This window comes from Symphalangus syndactylus, chromosome 1 (assembly GCF_028878055.3).
Source record: "Symphalangus syndactylus isolate Jambi chromosome 1, NHGRI_mSymSyn1-v2.1_pri, whole genome shotgun sequence".
NCBI classification, from domain to species: Eukaryota; Metazoa; Chordata; class Mammalia; order Primates; family Hylobatidae; genus Symphalangus; species Symphalangus syndactylus.
The window spans coordinates 152,683,719-152,707,357 of NC_072423.2; positions in this window are offsets into that span (position 1 = coordinate 152,683,719).

A 23,639-nucleotide genomic window follows, 5' to 3' on the forward strand; every position below is an offset into this window, starting at 1 on the left:
GTTTTTTTGTTGTTGTTGTTGCTTTCTTTTCTTTTTTTTTTTTTTTTTTTTTTTTGAGACAGAGTCTCTCTCTGTTGCCCAGGCTGGAGTGCAGTGGCACGATCTCTGCTCACTGCAAGTTCCGCCTCCCGGGTTCACGCCATTCTGCTGCCTCAGCCTTCCGAGTAGCTGGGACTACAGGCACCTGCCACCACACCTGGCTAATTTTTTGTATTTTTAGTAGAGACAGGGTTTCACCGTGTTAGCCAGGATGGTCTCAATCTCCTGACCTCATGATCCACCCGCCTTGGCCTCCCAAAGTGCTGGGATTACAGGCGTGAGCCACTGCGCCCGGCAAGGCCGCCTTTGTTTTATGTTTTCTTCGGCCTTTGAAACACGTAAAGGTTTCGCCTGGTACTTAACATCAGTGAGAGGGGGTGATTCTCACCAGTGCTTCCTCAGCTGGGGGATCAAGGGGCAAGGATAGGAAAACTGAATCAGTTATTCTTGAAATTTTCTGTGGATTATACTGCAAGAAAGCTGGTCAGTAGACTTAGGATCAACTATTTCAGGTCCTGATGAAAGTACTATATTTAAAAATAGGGCAGTAGAATAGTACAAGATGTTGTCATAAAGGCTAAGCTTATGCCCTTAGCTTCAGATCAGTTACTTGGAAGGTTTAGAACTGCTCCAAGCGGCCCAATTTAGAAATATGTACAGTTTGTGGAGTTAACAATTTTTAGTCTGCCAATAGAAAACAAATGTTAATTCACAGAGTGTTTCCCAGGGTGCCATTTTCCACGAAGTCTCCAAGAGTTCTGAAATGACTCTATTTATGCAGCAATGAATATTGAGTATTATTGTCCGTGTTTCTCCTCACACGTTAAGGGGAAAAATCATTCTGAATCAGAAACTCTGCTGGGCTCCTGGAAGCTGTTTACCAAGACCTCCAGGCCATTCTTAGGCACGTTGCAGTTTGAGAATCAGTGACCTAGGCTGTGTCTCCTGAGCTCTGCCCAAGGGTTGTCAATCTTGGCTGCACGTAAGAAGTCAAGGCTACACCTCAGGCCAATTACATCAGAAGCTCTGGGAACTTTTCCATTTTAGCACGGAAAGACCCACATCCTGGGAAACCCTTCTGTCCCAGGCAAACTGAGACGGTTGGCCACCCTATATTCTCCCCAGATTTCCTCGTCCACCATCTCGTTTTTTTTTTTTTTTGGTTCATAAATCCTTTCTGTGTATGATTAATGCACTACCTCATCTCAAAACATAGCACTTGTGCTTAGAAGAAACCACACACACATACACACACACACACACAGTCACTAGACATTCCCAGTTCCTTCCTCAAATGCTACTGCAAATATATTCATGTATTTCTTTCTAATTTCTACTTTTCATTTTCCCATTGCCATCACCACCTTATCTCTCCACAGGGAGGATTCCGAAAACATCTTGCTTTTTTTATTTAATCAGATTGACAGAACAAATGTAGGAAAGAAAGAAAAGTGACTCCTATCTGTCAGAGATGAATGTGGATGAAAGAGTCCATCATAAAAATTAAAGAATGCCTTTTTTTAATCCAGTGAAATCAATCTTTATTGCCTGACCCTTCTGTGCCGGATACTGTGCTGCTCAGCATCTGCAGAGCACCAGACAAGTCACCTATTGTCAGGCTGAGAAATGAGACAAGTGTGCTCCCTTAAGTCAGTAACACTCACCAGTACCCTAGATTGCTTTGTTCCTTGACTTCCCATCAGACTGGAAAAACATGACTGTGGTTTTTGCCATTTCTTATCTTGGGCTGTTAAAAAATCAACTGGGTCTACTACCAATTCATGGTTTCTAACTTCAGGGCTTCTCCAAAGTTATAATAAACTTAATTTCTCACAACACTTCCAAATATTTTCCACTCAGCGCCTTAGCCTTCCATCAGGCAGCCCATGACTTTGTCAGCTACCTTCCTGAGATCAAAATCCTTTCTTAAAAATAATTTCAACTTGTATTTTAGATTTAGGGGGTACGTGTGCAGGTTTGTTATGTGGATATATTGCATAATGCTGAGGTTTGGGGTACAATTGATCCTGTCACCCAGGTAGTAAGCATAGAACCCAATGGTTAGTTTTTCATTTCTGACCCCTCTCCTTCTCTTCCCCCTCTAGGAGTCCCCAGTGTCTATTGTTGCCATCTTTCAAATTTTCTTTTGAGACAGGGTCTCTCTCTTGTTGCCCAGGCTGGAGTGCAGTGGCATGGCCTCGGCTCAGTTCCGCCTCTGCCTCCCAGGCTCAAGCGATCCTCCCACCTCAGCCTCTCAAGTAGCTGAGACTACAGGCACACATCACCACACTCAGCTAATTTCTGTATATTTTGTAGAGATGGGATTTTGACATTTTGCCCAGGCTGGTCTCAAACTCCCGAGTACAAGTGATCTGCCCAAGTGGGCCTCCCACGGTGCTGGGATTAGGGATTACAGGCATGAGCCACTGCGCCTGGCCTGTTGCCATGTTGATGTCCATGAGTACCCACTGTTTAGCTCCCACTTATAAGTGAGAACATGTGGTATTCGGTTTTCTGTTCCTGCATTTGCCTAGAATTATGGCCTCCAGTTGCATCCATGTTGCTGCGAAGGACACAATTTCATTCTTTTTTATGGCTACATAGTATTCCATGGTGTGTATGTGCCATGTTTTCTTTATCCAGTCCACCATTGACACTACTGTGAAGTGCTGTGATGAACATACAGCTGTACATGTCTTTTTGGTAGAACAGTTTATTTTCTTTGGGGCATATACCTAGTAATGAGATTCCTGGGCCGAATGGTAGTTCTGTTTTAAGTTCTTTGAGAAAATGAGATGGAGGCCGGGCGCGGTGGCTCACGCTTGTAATCTCAGCACTTTGGGAGGCCAAGGTGGGCGGATCACGAGGTCAGGAGATTGAGACCACGGTGAAACCCTGTCTCTACTAAATGTACAAAAAAAATAAGCCGGGCGTGGTGGCGGGCGCCTGTAGTCCCAGCTACTCGGAGAGGCTGAGGCGGGAGAATGGCGTGAACCCGGGAGGCGGAGCTTGCAGTGAGCCGAGACTGCGCCACTGCACTCCAGCCTGGGTAACAGAGCAAGACTCCGTCTCAAAAAAAAAAAAAAAAAAAAAAAAGAAAATGAGTTTGAGATCATTCGATGGAATTTCAGCTAACATTGACTCTCCTACATTAAATTTTCTCTAGTTCGTCATGGTCATTTTCTCTTGCCCTTTTGTCTATTTTTTCATCTTTTAACACTTCTCAGATGTGTGTAGCCCCTCTTGTCTTAAATAAGGAAATATATTTTCCCCTCCTTGAAGCTACTTCCTTTTTCCTTTATCACTTCCTCTTTTAACTTGTTTTGTCAATAATTACTCATCTGATGTATTTTTTTTTTTGTCTTTTGACTTCTCTTCAACATGCAGATGTGCTTACGTCACAATTATTCTTAAGAAAAACAAGAGGTGATCTGATTTCACCACAACTCTGGAATTCCCACACCTTTCCCTCTTTTCTGTGCCTCCTCTCCCCCTTCCATCTCCCATCCTTCTCAACCTCATGCAGTCTGAGATTTGCTCCTGCTAAACTGAAATCTTCTCTCAGGGGTTACCAATAAACTACTTGTAAAACGCAATGCCTCTTAAAAATTCTCATCCATTCCAGTGTCTGCCTCAAGGTTGCCCCAACACTTTTTTTTATTTCTTTTGAGATGGAGTCACGCTCTGTTACCCAGGCTGGAGTGCAGTGGCACTATCTCGGCTCACTGCAACCTCTACCTCCCAGGTTCAAGCGATTCTCTTGTCTCAGCCTCCCAAGTAGCTGGGATTACAGGCACCTGACGTCAGACACAACTAAGTTTTTTGTATTTTTAGTAGAGACAGGGTTTCATCATTTGGCCAGGCTGGTTTTAAACTCCTGACCTCAAGTAATCCATCCGCCCCTCCTCGACCTCTCAAAGTGCTGAGATTACAGGTGTGAGCCATCATGCTGGGCCTTTTTTTTTTTAGAAGAGTCTCACTCTGTCACCCAGGCTGGAGTGCAGTGGCATGATCTTGACCTCACTGCATCCTCTGCCTCCCAGGTTCAAGATATTCTCCTGACTCACCCTCCCAAGTACCTGGGATTACAGGTGTGAGCCATCATGACTTGCTAATTTTTTTTTTTTGTAGTTTTAGTAGAGATGGTGTTTTACCATCTTGGTCAGGGTGGTCTCGAACTCCTTACTTCAAATGATCCACCCAACTCAGCCTCCTAAAATGCTGGGATTACAGGTGTGAGCCACCGCATCTGGCCAAGAGCACAATAACACTCTATGTGTTATTAGAACTACCCCTTGTGACTCCTCTCACCTTGCACATGCCGATTCTCCTTGTCGTGCTCCCACAAGGCCATGTTGCCTGCTTCTGTTCCTTGCCCAGTCCTTGGTCTCCTAGTCCCACTCTGTTCCTCTTCCAGTGTCATGGCCTTCAGCTGCAGCTCTGTTCAGTTGGCTCCCAGATCTATGGCTTCATCCCTGAACTCTCTCCTGAGTTTTCTATCCATGTTTGCAAACAACAAATGGAACGGGTCCAAATGGGAAAATTCAAAGATCCTCAAACTCATTTTGCCCAAAACTAAGTTCATCATTTTCATCATCGTCGTCTCCAAAACCTGTCTCCCTCTGTTTCTGTGAGTCACTGAGTCCACCTTGCTTGATATTCCTGCTTGATTCTTGACTCTCTTCTCTTGCTCACATCTCAGCATCTGCCAAATAACATCATGAACTTTATTGTTATTAGAACTTTTTTATTACAAATGGCAGAATTCCAAATCAAGTTAGATGAAACAAGGAAAAGGGATGTATTGGCCCATGAAAACAAAACGTAGAAAGGAAGTTTTCCCAGGAATAGGGGCAGATTTGTCCCTTCACCTCTCATCTCAGCCTCTGTTTTTGCGTGACCTCGTTCTTTGCAGCTTCTTTGTGTGGAGGTGGCCCAGGGCCACTGGCAGCTCTGAATGCATCCCCTGATAACAAGAATGAGTGTAACAAGAATGAGAAGAGACACTTAGCATATACTAAGTACCATTCTAGGCATGAATTCTAGGCAGAGCTCATAAGGCAAGAAGAAAAATAATTCTCTACTTCAGATTTATTTCTCAAAAGAAGACATACAAGTGTCCAAAAACCATGAGTATATACTCAATATCACTAATCATCAGAGAAGTGGAAATTAAAACCCCAATGAGACACCATCTCACAGCAGTCAGAATTGCTGTTATCAAAAAGTCTAAGTACAACAGTTGGCATGGGTATAGAGAAAAGGGGACATTTCTACACTCTTGGTGAGAGTATAAATTAGTACAACCTCTGTGGAAAACAGTATGGAGATTCTTGAGGGATCTACAAATAGAACTACCATTCGACCCAGCAATCCCAATACTGGATATCTACCCAAAGGAAAAGAAAGCATTCTATCAAAAAGATACCTGACCTGGCATGTTGTCTCACACCTGTAATCCCAGCACTTTAGGAGGCCGAGGTGGGCAGATCACCTGAGATCAGGAGTTCAAGACTAGCCTGGCCAACATGGTGAAACCCCACCTCCACTAAAAACACAAAAATCAGCCAGGCGTGGTGGCAGGCACCTGTAATCTCAGCTACTCGGGAGACTGAGGCAGGAGAATTGCTTGAACCCAGGAGACGGAAGTTGCAGTGAGCTGAGATCGTGACACTCCATTCTACCCTAGGCAACAGAGTGAGACTGTCTCAAAACAAAACAAACAAACAAACAAAAAACAAAAAGACACCTGCACTCATATGTCTACCAAAGCGCTATTCCCAAGAGCAAAGACGGAATCAATCTAAATGTTCATTAATGGATGATTCGATAAAGCAATGTAATGTATATACAATGTGGCATACTATGCAGTCATAAAAAAGGATGAAATCATGTTTTTTTGCTGCAACATGGGTGGAACTGGAGGCCATTATTTTTTTCCCCCAAGGACAAGGTGGTGTTCTTATTTTTTAAAATTTTTATCTCAATAGCTTTTGGGATACAACTGGTTTTTTGTTACATGGATAAATTCTATAATGGATTCTGAGATTTTGGTGCACCTGTCACCCAAGTAGTGTACATTATCCCCAATATGTAGCTTTTTATCCCTAGCCTCCCTCCCTACCCTCTGCCTTCTGAGTCTTTAAGGTCCTTTATAGAACTCTGTACAGAACCTCTGAGTACTCATAGCTTAGCTCCCACTTAGAAGTGAGAACATGCAGTTTTTAGTTTTCCACTCCTGAGTTACTTCCCTTACAATAATGGGGAAGTAATTATCCTAAGTGAATTAACTCAGAAACAGAAAATCAAACACTGCATGTTCCCACTTCTAAGTGAGAGATAAACAATGGGTACACATGGACATACAGAGAGAATTAATAGACCCTGGGGACTTTAAAAGTGGCTGAGAAGGGGAGGGAGGCAAGAGTTGAAAAATTACCTATTCGGACCAATGTTCACCATTCAGGTGATGGGTACACTAGAAGCCCAAACCTCACCATTACGCAATATATCCGTGCAACACACTTGCACATGTACCCCTGGAGTGTATAATTTTTTATAAAGGCCTGGCCGGGCACGGTCACTCACACCTGTAATCCCAGCACTTTGAGAGGCTGAGGTGGGTGGATCACCTAAGGTCAGGAGTTTGAGACCAGCCTGGCCAACATGGTGAAACCCTGTCTCTACTAAAAATACAAAAATTAACCGGGTGCGGTGGAATGTGCCTATAATCCCAGCTACTCTAGAGGCTGAGGCAGGAGAATTGCTTGAACTGGGGAGGCAGAGGTTGCAGTGAGCCGAGACCATACCGTTGCACTCTAGCCTGGGTGACAAGAGCAGGACTCCATCTAAAAAAAAAAAAAAAAAGGCCGGGCGCGGTGGCTCACGCCTGTAATCCCAGCACTTTGGGAGGCTGAGGCAGTGGATCATGAGGCCAGGAGATCGAGACCATCCTGGCTAACACGGTGAAACCCCGTCTCTACTAAAAATAATAAAATACACAAAATTAGCCGGGCATGATGTCGGGCGCCTGTAGTCCCAGCTACATAGGAGGCTGAGGCAGGAGAATGGCGTGAACCCGGGAGGCGGAGCTTGCAGTGAGCCTAGATCACACCACTGCACTCCAGCCTGGGCAGAGCAAGACTCTGTCTCAAAAAAAAAAACCAAACAAACAAACAAACAAAAAGTATATATATATATATGTGTATGAAGGCCAAATAAAATAAATAAATATTGGTATTGAACTTAGAAAACTGCAATTTAGAAAATTCACTAATGAAAGCATGGGTCATGTCCAGACTAAATGGAACAATCACTGGGTCTAGAACCAGGAAGCAGAGTCACTTATCAGGCTTGGTGCATTTTCCCACCTTAAAGATTGGGTGTTTCAAGTGAGAGAGCACCCATAAGGCACAGTAGGAGAAAGTGTGCGTGGTGGACTCTGGGGCAGGAAACTGAAATCAGAAACTCGGTGGTGCTAATTAAAGTGCACAGGTCTTTGCATTATTTTATGAAAATTAAGGGGCCCAACAAAAAATGGTTTCTAAATAGATGCCTCACCCACCAAAAACAAGCAAACAAACCCATACAGAAGAGAAAAAAGACTTTCTTCACAACAGTTTTGGGAATACACCAAAACGCAAATAAATGAATCATCAAGGCCTGAAGTTCTATGCCAATAATTCCTAGCCCCTTCAAGTACAGAATACTCTTTAAAAATATTTTTTAATGTTTCAAATTTCTAAACGATAGTGGCTGTCATGAGAAAATGTGTGATGCTCAGAAAAGAGAGCACACCGTCGTGTAATATCACCTGTTCAGCTTGCAGGTGACGGCTGATGCATTCCTTGTAGGCCTCTTGCACTGACGCCAAAGTCCCACAGAAGTCTTACAGTCACGGGTGAAATTTCGCTTTTCTTTCATAGAGCGTTGGGAGGATTTGTACCTGGAAAACATTCAAAGTGGGTTCTGAAATTGCCCGCTGCAGCCATGCAAATCTCAATAATGTACCCATAGGATGTCTGTTCTACACAATTTTTCTTTCTTTTTTTTTTTTTTTGAGATGGAGTTTCGCCTTGTTGCCCAGGCTGGAGTGCACTGGCTTGATCTCGTCTCACTGCAACCTCTGCCTCCTGGGCTCAAGTTATTCTCCTGCCTCAGCCTCCTGAGTAGCTGGGATTACAGGCATGCACCACCATGCCCGGCTAACTTTGTATTTTTATTAGAGACAGGGTTTCACCATGTTGACCAGGCTAGTCTCAAACTCCTGACCTTGGGTGATCCTCCTACCTAGGCCTCGCAAAGTGCTGAGATTACAGTTGTGAGCCACTGTGCCCAGCCTTTTTTTTTTTTTTTTAGACAGGGTCTCACTCTGTCTCCCAGGCTGGAGTGCAATGGAGATCCTCCCACCTCAGCCTCCTAAGTAGCTGGGACTTTAGGCATGCACCACTGTGCCCAGTGAATTTTTGTATTTTTCTATAGATGAGGTCTTGCTATGTTGCTGAGGCTGGTTTCAAACTCCTGGGCTCAAGTGAGCCTCCTGTCTTGGCCTCCCAAAGTGTTGTGATCGCAGGCTTGAGCTACCACGCCTGGCCTCCACTGTCCCTTTCTAAGATAAATAATTGCAATTTGTACCCTTAGGTAACTGCACAAGTGGAATTGATGTCATCGTTTTAGACTCCAGAATACTATGCATGCAGATGGCATTTTCTGTCGTGGATGGTGTACTCGTTTTCTTCTGGTTCTACATTCACAGTTCCTCTGGGTGTTTATTGACTTCTCATTCATCAGAAGAGAATTTGTAGACATAATGAAGCCTAAATGGCGAGCACATGAATATGAATTCCATAGCATGTAGAGATTAAGCCTCCCACTGCAGCATCTGGGCGAGATAGTTCTCCCGGGACTGAATGCTGCCAACTGCCAGGTGTGTTATGAGACGCTATTTTCATCTTCCATGGTTTAGGGTTTAGGATGTGACTGGAAACATTCTGTGTGTTCGGGGAGGAGCCAGCCCCAGTCATCCTTGTGGGAACTGTTATTCTACATCATGCCCCACTGGGCTTGGGAGTGAATAAAAACCAATGTTCAAGAATTCCATTTCCACCTTCAGCTAGTTCATCTGTTTTCTTGTCCTCTTGTGCTTAAATGTGGCCAAAAGATCTTCTAAAATGGAATGCAGTCAGCCTTGTATGAAATCAAATTAATTGCTTATTTTTATTTAACAGAGAATATTTGTCCTATTATTAGCCTGCAAAGCTATTCTATTAATATTTATGAATAATAAAGAAAAGAAATAGGGAAAGCAATTTGAGTTAAACATTAAAAAGAGAAAGCTATACAGTGTGTTCTACATTTGCAATTCTGCAAGCTGTCAGGAAACTGAATTCTTCCCGTAAGGAGAGAAGGGCATCTATTTGCTGGATTTCTCCACCTCACTGTTCACTTTTACCATGCCCAGTCAGATGTGTATGAAGTTCAAAACGTTCTAAGAAACGCCCTGCCCTAGCCAGGATCAAAGAGAAAGCTTCCAGAATGGAATATCAGCAGTGTAGCTCCGTTTGTTCATGTTTTGTGTTCCACGTTATTTTTTTTACTATTAGCAGTGACTACATTTCAGAAACAAAGCCGCCTGCCATCTAACACAAGTGAAGGAGTAGGCTTTGTGTGTGTGCATGGAGGCCTGTGTGTGTGTCTGTGTTGGAGAATATCGATCTGTGTGTTTCCATGTAAGAGGTGTTATTTACATGTCTAACCTTCAATAGTGTTACTTTCTTCAGGCTATTACAAAATATTCAGCAGGCTGAAATTAACCTCTCTGGAGACTGCTAAACCCCAAATGGACGTGTCAAAGACTGACGGCTCAGTCACCTCGTCATAGGAAGGGTCAGAAGTTGTGTCGTGAAGGCACTCATGCTGAGAGGCTTCTAGCTTAGCAGACAGAGCATTGGCGTGGGGTCAGGAGACCCCTGATGGGGGCTGCAGTTTCTTTTTCTTTTTTTTTTTTTTTTTAATCTGGAAGATGAAAAGTGTGGACTAAGGAGGTCTGCACTCTGGCTGCACATTAGACTCACTTGATTTTTTTTTTTTTTAATAGTAATGCAAAAGCCTCACTCCAGACCAATTAAATTAAAGTTCTGGGGCTGAAACGCAGATCTGGGTATGTTTTTTAAAGCTCCCGGGTGAGTCTCCGTGCCCTCTGAGGTCTCCACAGTGCGAACCCTACTTAGATTTGCTCCTGTCAAGTCAGGTGCCCATGGGGCTGGCTCTGTCTCCTCAGCTGTCTGCCTTGCCCACCCGCTCTGTCTTTAATGGAAGGTTCCATGTGTGTAAGACATTAGGACCGCAGCCCCAACAGAATCTGCTGGAATGATCAACATAATTAGCTGGGCTACCCAACCTAAAGGGTGAACACATTGAGAGAGCGGAGTGAAGGAGCTATTGTTAAAGGAAATCTTCATGGTTCCTAAGAAAACTGCAGGATGGCAGCAGCGAAGCCAGCTTTTTTCTCCCTTGGAACTCTGCACAGCAAGCTCATTTGCCAGTTTGCACTCAGCTACGATTCCTCTTTTGCAGCGCAGTGCTGTGCTGCAGAGATAAACTAATTTAATCAACAGCAAGAGCTGCATTCTGATCTCGTAATCCTGTCACATAATTTCCTTTTCCAGGGCAGCGCCACACTTTGCTCTTTGAGTCCTCTCATCTCTCAAAGATTTTATTTTTTCTCTGACTTCTTTTCAGCCCATCCATCCCCAAGTCATATCATCCGCAGACCTGCCCTACTGCTGTGTGTCCCCAACACCTTCTGCAGGGCCCTCTTTGTAATCGTTGATTCTCGCCCCCACTTTTGTATGCTGCCCCACTTCTTCCTACCCCTCCGTTTCCCAGCCAATATTGCTGGGCCACCAATGGCTGTGAGGATGTGAAAATCTGAAACACAGGCATGAATAATGAATTGGGAGAGCCAGACTGAAGCCAGTGGAACTGAGAACAATATTTCAGAAATGCAGCCAAATCATTTAGAGAGAGGCAGTATTGAGTTCCTGCAATCCCTGGCAGACCCAGACACACTGTTAATTATGAAAATGCAGTTCTGACTAAGTAAGAATCCGCAGTCTTCCAGAGGCTGACTGAAGCTTCCTCCCATGCTTTGGGGCTGAAACTTGGAGCTTGCCTGACCCCATTGCCCTGACCGGCTAGACAGCCTGCTAGCTCATTCCAGAGTTATCACTGCCACACCTGAGGGTCGGGGGTGGGGGCTGGACCGAGCTGGTTAGAGAGTCTGTAACTAGAAATTCCACATAGCAGCCAGATGAGGAAACAGGGAAGAGGAGCACTCTAGAGCTTGAGGTTGCCAGAGGGGAAATAGGCCAGAGCTCTGGAAGCCAAGGAGGGCACTGTTGCTCTTCCCAGTCATCAGAAGTCAACCTAAGCACTGGCCCTGCGCTCAGAGCATTTCTTTTTTATTTTTATTTTTTTTTAGAGACAGTTGCCCTCACTATGTTGCCCAGGCTGGTCTCGAAATCCTGGACTCAAGAGATCCTCTTGCCTTGGCTGTGCAAATTGCTAGGATTACAGGCATGAGCCACTGCACCCAGCCTCAGATTATTTCTGATTCCAGACTGTTCCCATCTAGTCTGAGCCCTCCTTTGGACCTCCTTCTACAAGCAATACTTGGTGATTGGTCTGTGAAGCCCTTGGTTTAATCTGGGGACTTAACTGGAACCGGAATAGCACAAGAGGACTTCAGGACTATCTTGGCTTAGTATTCTTACTGCACCTCTGCATCCAGACACATCTTTGTAAAATATAAGCTTGGCTATCCCGCTATCTTGCTGAAAACCTGTCAGCAGGTCCCCATCAACTACAGAATAGAGGCTAAATTCCTAATCATGGCATTCAAGACCCACCATGACTTGGCCCAAACTTCCATCTCCAACCTCGTCTCTCCCCACTCCCTAACCTCACCTGACAATCCTGCAACGCCAAATGCCTTGTCCTTTCTGCATGCTCTGCCTCCCTCCCTTGCATGCCTTCGCTCAGGCTACATCCTTGGCAGCAATTTCTTCCCCAGTCGTCTTGCCTGGTTTAATGAGCTCCTACTTAGCCTCCAAGACTCAGGTTAGGAGTCCTCTTTTCTGGAAAGTTCTCCCGGTCCCTCAAACTAACCAAACTTTCCTCCCCTCATGTTCCCACCGTGCCTACTCCCCACTGCACATTGAAAGCATCTGTTTGGAACCTTGGAATGGATACTCTGAGGCCAGACACCATGTATTTTTCACCCTGTAAGGTGCCTGGCATCCAATCCAATGCCTGGAATATAGTAGACAGGGGTTTCTATTTGTCTAGAGAATCCTGGCTGGAGTAGGAATATAGGATAATTCCAGTCTCATAGGCATGGATTTGACCACAGTCCTAGCAATCTCAGCAATGGTTCCCTTCCCTGCCCCTTCACAATACAGAGCTACCCAGGGCCCACCCCACAATTCTAACGTGCCACAGCTGTGATCTCATGGTATTAGTTGCTCCCAATTCCAGCCTCTTTTCATCTTTATTCCGCCTTGGCAGGCAATGGAGACACGCCCTGATGACTCCTGCATTGCCAATGGGGAGTTGAAGTTTCCAAGGCAAACCTTACTTCATTTTTGCTAAATAAGGGCAATGCCTGAGTCATGGAGGAACAGGTAGAGCAGATATGAATCTTTATCTGCGAATTCAAATGTGCAAAAATATGTATCTTGATTCTTTTTCATAACTCAATTTAACTTGTGTTAACGTCTCATTTCTTTTCCTGGGGTGGCAGAGTCAGTTTTCATCCTCTCCCTTTTCCCTAGGGTGGCATCAGAGCCCCAGGGGGTTTGTGTGGTGCTGGGTGGGATGTATCTTGTCCTCATCCTCAGCATCGTTTGTTCACTCTGGTTCTAGCTGGGAGGCCCAATCTTGTCAGATATCACTGTCCAGCCAGGTGGCTCCTGAAGGGGGGCCTCGTTCCCACCTGCTGTCTGCCATTCTACAGGGCTGGGAAACCATGTGAGGGCCATGATAGGTCCTAGAGAATACTGTAGGCTGATTAAGGCCATGTTTTTCTATTCTCAGATCCCATAAACTTCTATGTGAAGGTTTTTTTGTTTGTTTGTTTGTTTGTTTGTTTTATGGAGTTTCGTTCTTTTTGCCCAGGCTGGAGTGCAATGGCAAGATCTCAGCTCATTGCAACCTCCACTTCCCAGGTTCAAAGGATTTTCCTGCCTCAGCCTCCCAAGTAGCTGGGATTCCAGGCATGCACCACCATGCCAGGCTAATTTTGTATTTTTAGTAGAGACAGACTTTCTCCATGTTGGTCAGGCTGGTCTCGAACCCTTGACTTCAGGTGATCCGCCCGCCTTGGCCTCCCAAAGTGCTGGGATTACAGGCGTGAGCCACCATGCCAGCCCTATGTGAAGGTTTTTAACTGGTTGGCTTGCTGTTTGCTTGGTTTGGTTGGTTTTGGATCCAGCATCCCTAAAACTTGACATGGGACCCAGGGTTCATTGGCCTCTTTCTCAGGGACGTACCAGTATCTACACTCTCAACTCCCAGACCCAATTCATTCTCCACCCAGTCTTAGGCAGCCTTTTCTAGCCTATACATATGCAGGCGTGAAAGGCAGAACCTCTTCCTATTATTCATTTGATATTCTGTATATCTCTTATCTCTGTCCTGTCTCCGTTTCCTCAGAGCTTACCTTTGAAATTTAAAAGCCACAAGAAGACCTTTTTCTCTCTCTGATCTTTGCTGTCACGTCCCTTCCCTGTGTCAGTGATCACAGACTACAAGTCTAGTCATTGGCTGGAGAGAAGGAGCAAAATATCAAAGGAAATTCACAAGGGAAAATACAGTTAAGAAGATAAGCAGGCATTTCTCTAGTTTTACAAGGAATCAGGCACTGCTCTAAGGACTTTGCAGGCATTAAGACATTAAATCACAGCAACTCAATGGGGCATATATTGTTATTCCCATTTTGCAGATGCGAAAACTGAGTAGGAACGAAGTGGGGGAGTTAGAACTTCAACTCAGGCATCTAGCTCCAGAATTTGCACACTTAACCACTAAGATGACAGCTTCTTATACATCAATGCCCCAACACACATGTTATTCCATTGTAGATTCTTCTTCCTTGAAGATGTACAGGAAAAGGAAAGTTTAAAAATATTATAATGGAGGCTTCTTATTCAATTCAAAGTGCTTTTGCTGGGATTTAACAAGTTTTGGTTTTTATGAGAAATGTATGAGTCATCTGTGTGCCTGTTAAAGAAAGAAAAGCATAGACATCTTTAAATACAATCTCCTACCACGAGCAACACCATTGCCTTCATCTACTTGATAGTACTTTCTACACCCTTCAGCAGTGGGGTAAGAATTAGAGGGCTTTGTTTTGTTTTGTTTTGAGGCAGAGTCTTGCTCTGTCACCTGGGCTGGAGTGCAGAGGCACCATCTCGGCCCACGCACTGCAATCTCTGCCTCTTGGGTTCAAGTGATTTTCCTGTCTCAGCCTCCTGAGTAGGTGGGATCACAGGCATGCACCACCATGCCTGGCTAATTTTTGTACTTTTAGTAGAGACGTCGTTTCACCATATTGGCCAGGCTGGTCTTGAACTCCTGACCTCAAGTGATCCATCCGCCTCAGCCTCCAAAATTGCTGGGATTACAGGCCTGAGTCACCATACCCAGCCCTTTGAGGGTTCTAGCTAAGAACTGTCATCCTTTTTGAATGAAAAGATGTCCAAGAAACACTTGCGTGCTTCTAATTCCTCTAAAGCAATCGTTGTTAACATTCTGTAGGTCAAAGGACTTTTGCAATCTCTAAGTACCTTCCCAGAAATGAAAAGATGCATAGATCCAAATGCATATACAATTTGTCATAAAATTTTAGGCAAATTACTGAGCTCTCTGCTCTGTTTGAATTCTTCTCAGAGAGAAAGTTACTTTACTGGTTCCTGTACCTTCAACACCTAGAAGAGAATAAACTTATTGAGGTAGACCCATTCTCCTCCCACTCCAGCCTCCAGCCCATGGACAATGTCTTTCTATAGTACCATAAGAGACAGCTAATCTTCCCCCACTTCTTTGTCCACCTCAGATTCTCTGCACATGCCTGGTGCTAACAGAAGACTGTTCTTTGTGTGTTGCTTGTCTGGGTACTTGTCTCTGAGAGCCAAGCACTGACTTTTTGCAGGAACTGATTAGAAGTGGCCACTCTGGTTCTAGACAATTTGGGGATTGCCCACATAAGTCTACATGCCTCGTAGGAGACAGGTAGGAAAGCACAGACACTCTTGTCCTCTAAGCCCCTTTATGTCTGCAAGGTAGACAATCCCATGACTGGGATTTCCCCTTTCAGGAGGAAATTATTTAACAGCTCAAGTTTTAACATATCTTCTCAAAGGAAACAATTAATGGGTTTCCCTGCAACTGAAGAGTATCATGGAAGTGAAATTAACTCAGCTTCTCAGTTCTCTAATCAGGCAGCAGAGAGATGTTTGGCCAAGGCCAAACATTTTTCTCTTTTGAAGGAAGCACAGAGATGGTTCAGGATAAACCCCATAAGGAATTCAGAGAGCTTTGCAAGAAATCATTGTACCAGCAAGTGCAAACACTTGCATAATTATCATTTGCGATTAGCTGGATTCATACCACCAAGCTGATTATTAAGAATGCACAGGCCAAACAAAGCAGATAAAGGCAATATCTTCTTCTTTCATTTCTTTTTTCCCTTTCCTCTAGTGTTGGGTGGCATGGATTATCTTTTTTGCTCCTTCCTGTCAGCATTCTCTTCATCAGTTTCTTCGATGATTTTTTTTTCTTGTGATCTATTCCTGCTATCAAGTTTTAGTATCTTAAATGTGTTCATGAATTCCTATATTATACCCATGGAAAAGGCTACCTGGTTTCCTACGTTGATCTCTGAGCCTTTGTGGTTACACATCCATCAGTAATTATTCTTGACATGTTACCTGTTATGAGCATATTTATAACTATATAAAGTAGATGCATATAAAATTGTACAAGCACATTCCATACATTATAAAATTCCGCTGAAATAAATTGTAAACTGATGAGATGAAATCATTATAAATAGAGCTCAAATATTTTATTCTCTTCCTTAATAGACTGTCCACTCCACCTTGGGGTTTAACAATCCTGCTTTGGAACATAGGGCTAGTGTTTCATCAAGACAATAAACATCAGAGCGAAATCCTCCAAAATATGTAAAACTGACTGTCACTGCCTTAATCATGACATGTCCCTTAACATCTGACATGTATAAAGGTGAATTTGTAAAAGACTTAAAAAAAACTTACCTTATTATATCTTTAGTGTCATCTTTATAAGCACAGATTATTCCTTTACTCAAAACTCTGTAAACTACTAAATTTGTTTTCTGGTACCAATTTTATGACCAGCTTTGATGCAAAAGTATGAAATGTGTACGTGTGTGTGTGTGTGTGTGTAGTAAAGAAATACTTCTGGTTTATAGAATTTAAAGTAAAAATAATCTGATGAGTTTATGGAGTTTCAGAAATGTGCCAGCTTCCTCACTGTGCCATGGTGTAACTCTTCCCATGTCATAATTGATTTCAGCATATGCCTCAGAGAGGCAAAAATTGAAGTGGCTGTGAGAAGTAATTAGAAACTGAAGTTCAGCTCTTAAGAATTTTCTGGGCTGCTGTTTCTTGACATAGTACTGAAGAGATAGCCTCATCTGCTGTTCCACTGAAAACAACAAAAATAGACACCAGTTTCATTTACTTATTTTTAAATAAATAAACCTCTCTCTAAAGCATTTATGAACATACAAAAGAAGAAAAATCATTGGATAGTATGAGTTAGTTGAGTGTTGGTTTGTTTGTTTGTTTTGAGACAAAGTCTCATTCTGTCACCCAGGCCGGAGTGCAGTGGTGCTATCTCAGCGCACTGCAACTTCCGCCTCCTGAGTTGAAGTGATTCTCCTGCCTCAGCCTCCCGAGTAGCTGAGACTCCAGGCATGTGCCACCATGCCTGGCTAATTTTTGTATTTTTAGTAGAGACAGAGTTTCACCATGTTGGCCAAGCTGGTCTTGAACTCCTGACCTCAAGTAATCTGTGCACATTTGCCTCCCAAAGGGCTGGAATTATAGGCATGAACCACTGTGCTTGGCCAGAGTATGAGTTAGTTAAAAGAAGAAATACTTACAGGCAACTAAGCACTGAATCCACCTTTTGTACTGGGAAAATCTTTTAAAATGTCATTTATTTGAGTTCTGGTTTTGACAACTGTGCAAAGTGTGAGAGACATAAGACAAATCCTTGAGTCCAACCAAAGAGGAGAGTCTGTAAGGAAAAACCCACGAGCAATCTAGGAACATGTGACAAAGCTAAGAACCCACAGAAGGAACTGTTAAGAAGTACATCTTTTTTCAATCTTGGAGCTAGTTTCCTTTACTGAGAACTCACAACCATAATCCAGTTTCCATAGGAATTTTTTTTAGCACAAATACTTCAAACCTAGAATTGATTTTAAAGTTTCCCTTTGAAGGGAGTGCCCTCCTGGTGCCAGGTAGAAGTAAATGCATATTCTCTCTGAAGGAGCTTACCTTCAAACATGACTTCAAAAATTACTAAAGGTAAAGCACCAAGGAACGTGTATCTACAGTCAAAATTATAACAAATATATAAACGCAAGGCATCATGAGTGAAAGATTATAAAATCAATATAAAAGATCTAAAAAGAATGTTTGAAAACAAAAATAAAGTAAATTCAATTTAAAACTCAATATTCAAATTACATAACAAATACAGCTGAAGTCTAGGTTAGTGAAATGGAAAATAGCTCTTCAGGAATTAACCAGAATGCAGCACAAAGAGAAAATTACATTAAAAATTTTAAGAAGATATTAAGAATTTTGTAGTATGGAGTGAGCTTAAGAATCACAAAATCACAATCAGAATTACAGAACATAATAGAAAGAATGGGGAAGTAGCAATATTCAAATTGAAAATGGCTAAGGATTTTCAGCCAGGCATGGTGGCTCATATCTTTAATCCCAGTACTTTGGGAGGCTGAAGTGCGTGGATTACTTTGAGCTCAGGTGTGTGAGACCAGCCTGGGCAATATGGCAAAATACCATCTCTACAAATAATACAAAAATTAGCCAGGTGAGGTAGTACACGCCTGTAGTCCCAGCTACTCAGGAGGCTGAGGAGGGAGAATCACTTGACCCCGGTAAGTGGAGGTTGCAGTGAGTTGAGACCTGGTCTCAAAAAAAAAAAAAAAAAGACTAAGAATTTTCTGTTACTGTTGAAAGATTCCAATTATTATATTTAAAACGCATTCAAAGAATATTAAGTCTTTAAGAATCTACAGCTATACACATCATAATCAAATTGCAGAAGGAAAATAATGAGAAGATTTATCTAAAAGCAGCCAGAAAGAAGTATCAGCTACAAAAGGGTAACAATTAGACTGGCAACTGACTTCTTTACAGCAACAATGGAAGTCAGAAGACGATGGAACAATACTTTCACTAAGCTGAGGGGAAAAAAATGCTCAAAACCTAGAATTTTACACCAACAAATCTATTATTTGAAGGTAGAATAAAGACATTTTAAGATACATAAAAACTAATAATGTTTATAATGTTTTCATCAAACAGACCTTTGCTATAAGAATTTCTAAATAAGCATTTTATACAGAAAGAAACAAATCTCAGATATAAGATCTGGGATGAAAGAAAAAATGGTGAGTAAAGAAATTCATAAAATTGTGGGTATACATAAGCACATTTTAATGTGGAAGACAATAGTATCTTCTTTCAGAGATAAGCAAAAAATATAAACTACACAATGACATGGAAGTAAGAAAGAGGTGTTTGGAGTTAAACATTTATAGATTGAGTTCTTTGCGAGAATAGTAAATATATCGGTTAGTTTTAGAAATCATTTGCATTCATATTAAAAATTGCCAGCATAACCACTAATGGAATACAATGCACATATTCAACAATTCTACTTCTAAGAGCTTGCAAGAATAGCAACAAACCTAAAACATTATAAATGACTATTAATAGAAAATTAGTTAACATATTTATGTTATGACAGTAGAATGATATGCAGCCATTAAAGATGCAGTAGAGGCCGGGTGTGGTGGCTCATGCCTGTAATCCCAGCACTTTGGGAGGCCAAGGCAGGTCGATCACCTGAGGTCAGGAGTTTGAGACCAGCCTGCCCAACGTGGCAAAACCCTGTCTCTACTAAAAATACAAAAAAGTTAGCTGGGCATGGTGGCAGGCACCTGTAATCCCAGCTACTTTGGAGGCTGAGGCAGAAGAATCACTTGAACCTGGGAGGCAGATGTTGCAGTGAGCCAAGATTGCACCACTGCTCCCCAGGCTGGGCATCAAGAGTGAGACTCTGTTTCAAAAAAATTAAAAGAAAAATGCAGTAGGTATGTATGTATTTCTTTGAAAGAGTCTCCAAAATAAAAGCAAAGTTCAGAATGGTGCGTATCGTGTGTGACTAATTTTAGTGGAAAAAAAATTAGTAGAAGGGACAAAAAAACTGTGTACATACATAGATGCTTGTATTTTCATAGAATATCTCTTAAAGATACATAAGAAACTGACAACAGTAATTGTTTGTGGGTTGACTTTTCAATTTCCTAATGCATATGTATTCAAAAGAAAGATTTCTTTTAAAAACTAATCAAATAAACAACAACAGCAAAAAGCAGGAGATAAACACACAGAAATCAACACCCAGAGAAAGATACATATGCACACATACACATACACAAATATAAATTCATAAAGGAACCCATGACAAAACGTTCCATCTTTAAACAGTGTACCTTTGTGGAGGAAAAGCAGCTGAAAGAAGCACTCTCACTTTCCTCCTCTCCTATATGATTACCAAGCTCTAATTCTTAAATTTGTTGGGATGTCTAGTATAAGCATTAGTCCTTCTCTCCTCTGCACCCTGTTTTATTGTACATTTCTTGAGGGCCTGACTCCATTACATTATTTCCTTTCTCATTCTCCTAAAACATATGGTATAAAGCTTTGAGTATCGGAAGGATTTCTAGATCAATACAAAAAAAAGCTTTGTATAATATATAGTAGGTGCTAAATAAATCATTAACATATATTAGTTACTATGTGCCATATTTTATGGATTTGAAATTGTTTAAGCTACTAATTTTCTCTGAATCATATTGAGATTTTTATAACATGATATGCAATGGAATGCAATATGAGTTTTGTTTGGCTTTAAAGTTGAAAGTTTACAGGTTTCTTGGATCTTCTAGATTGCTTGCTAAATTTAGTACAACAGGGAAGCCTTTAGGCATTTAGAAAAGCAGAAAACGATATAAAATTGTCTTACAAGCCACCATATTAACATGTTCTTAATGTCTTCATTCTGTGTGACCTGAAAGTGTGCGTATGGAATGCACTGCATGATCATGTTTGTATATGTCACCTTCCTAAATTTTATCTGAAATCGGGATCTGTTGGGCTAAAGGCCAGATTTGAGTATTAGCTGGGGGTAGATTCTTGGGTGTGGAACTGAGGGTAAAGCATTAATCCTAGATAACCAAACCAACACGTACTGGGGTTTTCAGGGATCCCTGAGTTGTACAGATCAATTGCAGCTGGAGATGCTAAACTGCATCTTAGTGGTAGATGAAGTAAGTAGCTTTCCATGTACTGAAGATACCTGGACAAAATCACTTTCTTATGCCTTCATTTGTATTCTAAACAGAAAGAAATAGCCATTGAAGATAAGCATGGGACTGTATGTAAATATCTATGCTGGAATATTTGTTTCTTACTTTTGCTTTTCTTGCCACAAAAGCATTTCTGCAAATGAAAGCATAGGGAGGAGTCTGAAATATAAAATAGATAAATGTGGAATGGGGTGGGGCATCTGAGAACCCCAATTTCCAATTTCTAGCTCTATGACCTCTTAGTCAACTGTGGTTCCCAAACTTTAGCATGTGCAAGGATCCCCTGGGATTCCATAAAAGATGCAAGTTATTGGGTCTAACCCCTGGAGAATCTGATTAGAAAGTGTGAGTGGAACCTGAGAGTCTAAATTTTAACCTGCATCCCAGGGGTGGTGGAGACTGTGAAGCTGGCCAGGCATTCGTGCCTGTAATCCCAGCACTTTGGGAGACCAAGACAGGTGGATCACCAGAGGTCAGGAGTTCAAGACCAGCCTGACCCATATGGTGAAACCCCATGTCTACTGAAAATACAAAAATTAGCTGGGTGTGGTGGTGTGCATCTGTAGTCCCAGCTTCTTAAGAGGCTGAGACAGGAGAAGTGCTTGAACCTGGGAGATTGACGTTGCAGTGAAGCAAAATCGCGCCACTGTACCCCAGCCTGGGTGACAGAGCAAGACTCTATCTCAGAAAAATAAAAAAGGCTGTGAGTCCCAAGGCCTGTATTGTCATCTCCGTGGTGGTCTCAGTAGATCCCAAAGTGAAAACTGCCATGCAAGGGCATCCAAAGTTAGGCTGACTCTTTGAGTTAGCAATAAGGTGATGGAGGCCCAATAGTCTCAACCCACTTTACCTGAATTTCCAATAATTTCCTATGCTCCCAAATCAGAGGACACAACTAGATTTTATCAGGCAGGATAAAGAATTCTAAGAACTTGTTTATTTTAAAGCAGTATTAGTGATATGTGCAGAGACTAAAATTCCATCTGACACTGATTTCCCAAATTATATCAACCGAAGGAAGTGGGGCACTTTCTAGGTCATGTGGCGCTGGTCAGGGCACCAGCTGAAACCCTTAAAATAGCTGAATCATGTCTGAGGCCCAATCAGAGAATTCCTTCCAGACATTTGTCTTCGGTGGATTTCCATGAATGCACAGCTGCCCGGGGCCATGCAAAACTGCCCGACAGTGATGAAACAAAGAGTCTTACATTTCAGAGACGCTGGTCACAAGTGCCCCAACATTTGACTTGCTATTTTCTTGTCCAAGAAATTGAACGTTAGCAAAACCTCTAGGTCCGAAATAGGGAAGTTGTGCAGGGTAGGAAATGCATTTGTTGGCGTCTTGGGTGTAGGAACTCATCACACTTGAGTGGCCACCCCGTCTCTAAGATTAGATGCTGGAGATACCACAGAGTAGGAACCAGTGTATATGGTTTTGCTTGTCCAGATTCTATCACATTTTGTTTTGTTTTGTTTTGTTTTGTTTTGTTTTTATGGTGGTTGGTAATGCCAGGTGATTCCCTTAGGGCAGGAATAACCTGGTGTTTTCAGAAGACATCATGAGGATACTTGGATATGTTGACAGAGGTCGCAGCATGGTGGTTTTGTGAACATAACATCTAGAACTATGCATTGGCTTACACAGCAACAACTAAACTGTAGTATTGGTATTGGTATTTCTCTAGAATCTGAAATTTCAGAGAACCTGAGAACCCACTAAAAAGACATTATGTAATGTATTAGTCAGTGTTCTCTAGAGGGACGGAACTAATGGAATATATATAGAATATATATATATATATATATATATGTGAGAGCTTATCAAGTATTAACTCACACGATCACAAGGTCCCACAATAGGCCATCTGCAAGCTGAGGAGCAAGGAGAGCCAGTCCAAGTTCCAAAACTGAAGAAGGTGGAGTCGGATGTTCCAGGGCGGGAAACATCCAGTATGGGAGAAAGATGTAGGCTGGGGGTAAGGCGCGTCTCTCTTTTCACAGTTTTCTGCCTGCTCATATTCTAGCCAAGTTGGCACCTGATTAGATTGTGCCCACCCAGATTAAGGGTGGGTCTGCCTTTGCCAACCCACTGATTTAAATGTTAATCTCCTTTGGTAACACCCTCACGGACACACCCAGGATCGGTACTTTGTATCCTTCAATCCAATCAAGTTGACACTCAGTATTAACCATCATATGTAACTTGCTCTTTTTTCATAAGGATTGTAGAAAATTTCAGTCTAAAATTTGCAAAGCCCTCCAACTTTGTGGGAAATAGCTGGATGGGAAAGATATGATTATCAAGTATTAACTTAATTTTTAAGTGAATATAATAGAATGTTAAGATTAAAGTGAGCAGTAATTTTCAAAATAGTCACCCTAGAAGGTTATGCCTATAGCTCAATGCAACTGCTATTTCTCAAAATATTTCTGGAGAATTATTTTTGAATTGCATTTAAAATTGAGTTAGGAGCCACCCCAGAAAAGCAGTCTTATTACAATACACTTTAACGTTTTTAAAGCTCATATATCTTTTTGAAATATTTTTTTAAAAAAAAGACCCTCAGCTACTCCCTATCCCAAACCTCATATCACTTATATCATCTAAGAAGGCTTAGATTTTTTTTTTTTTTTTTTTGAGACAGAATCTCACTCTGTCACCCAGGCTGGAGTGCAATGGTGCAATCTCAGCTCACTGCAACCTCCCCCTCCCTGGTTCAAGCAATTCTCCTGCCTCAGCCTCCAGAGTAGCTGGGACTACAGGGCACACCAGCATGCCCAGCTAATTTTCATATTTTTTAGTAGAGATGGGGTTTCACCATATTAGCCAGAATGGTTTCTAACTCCTGACCTCGTGATCCGC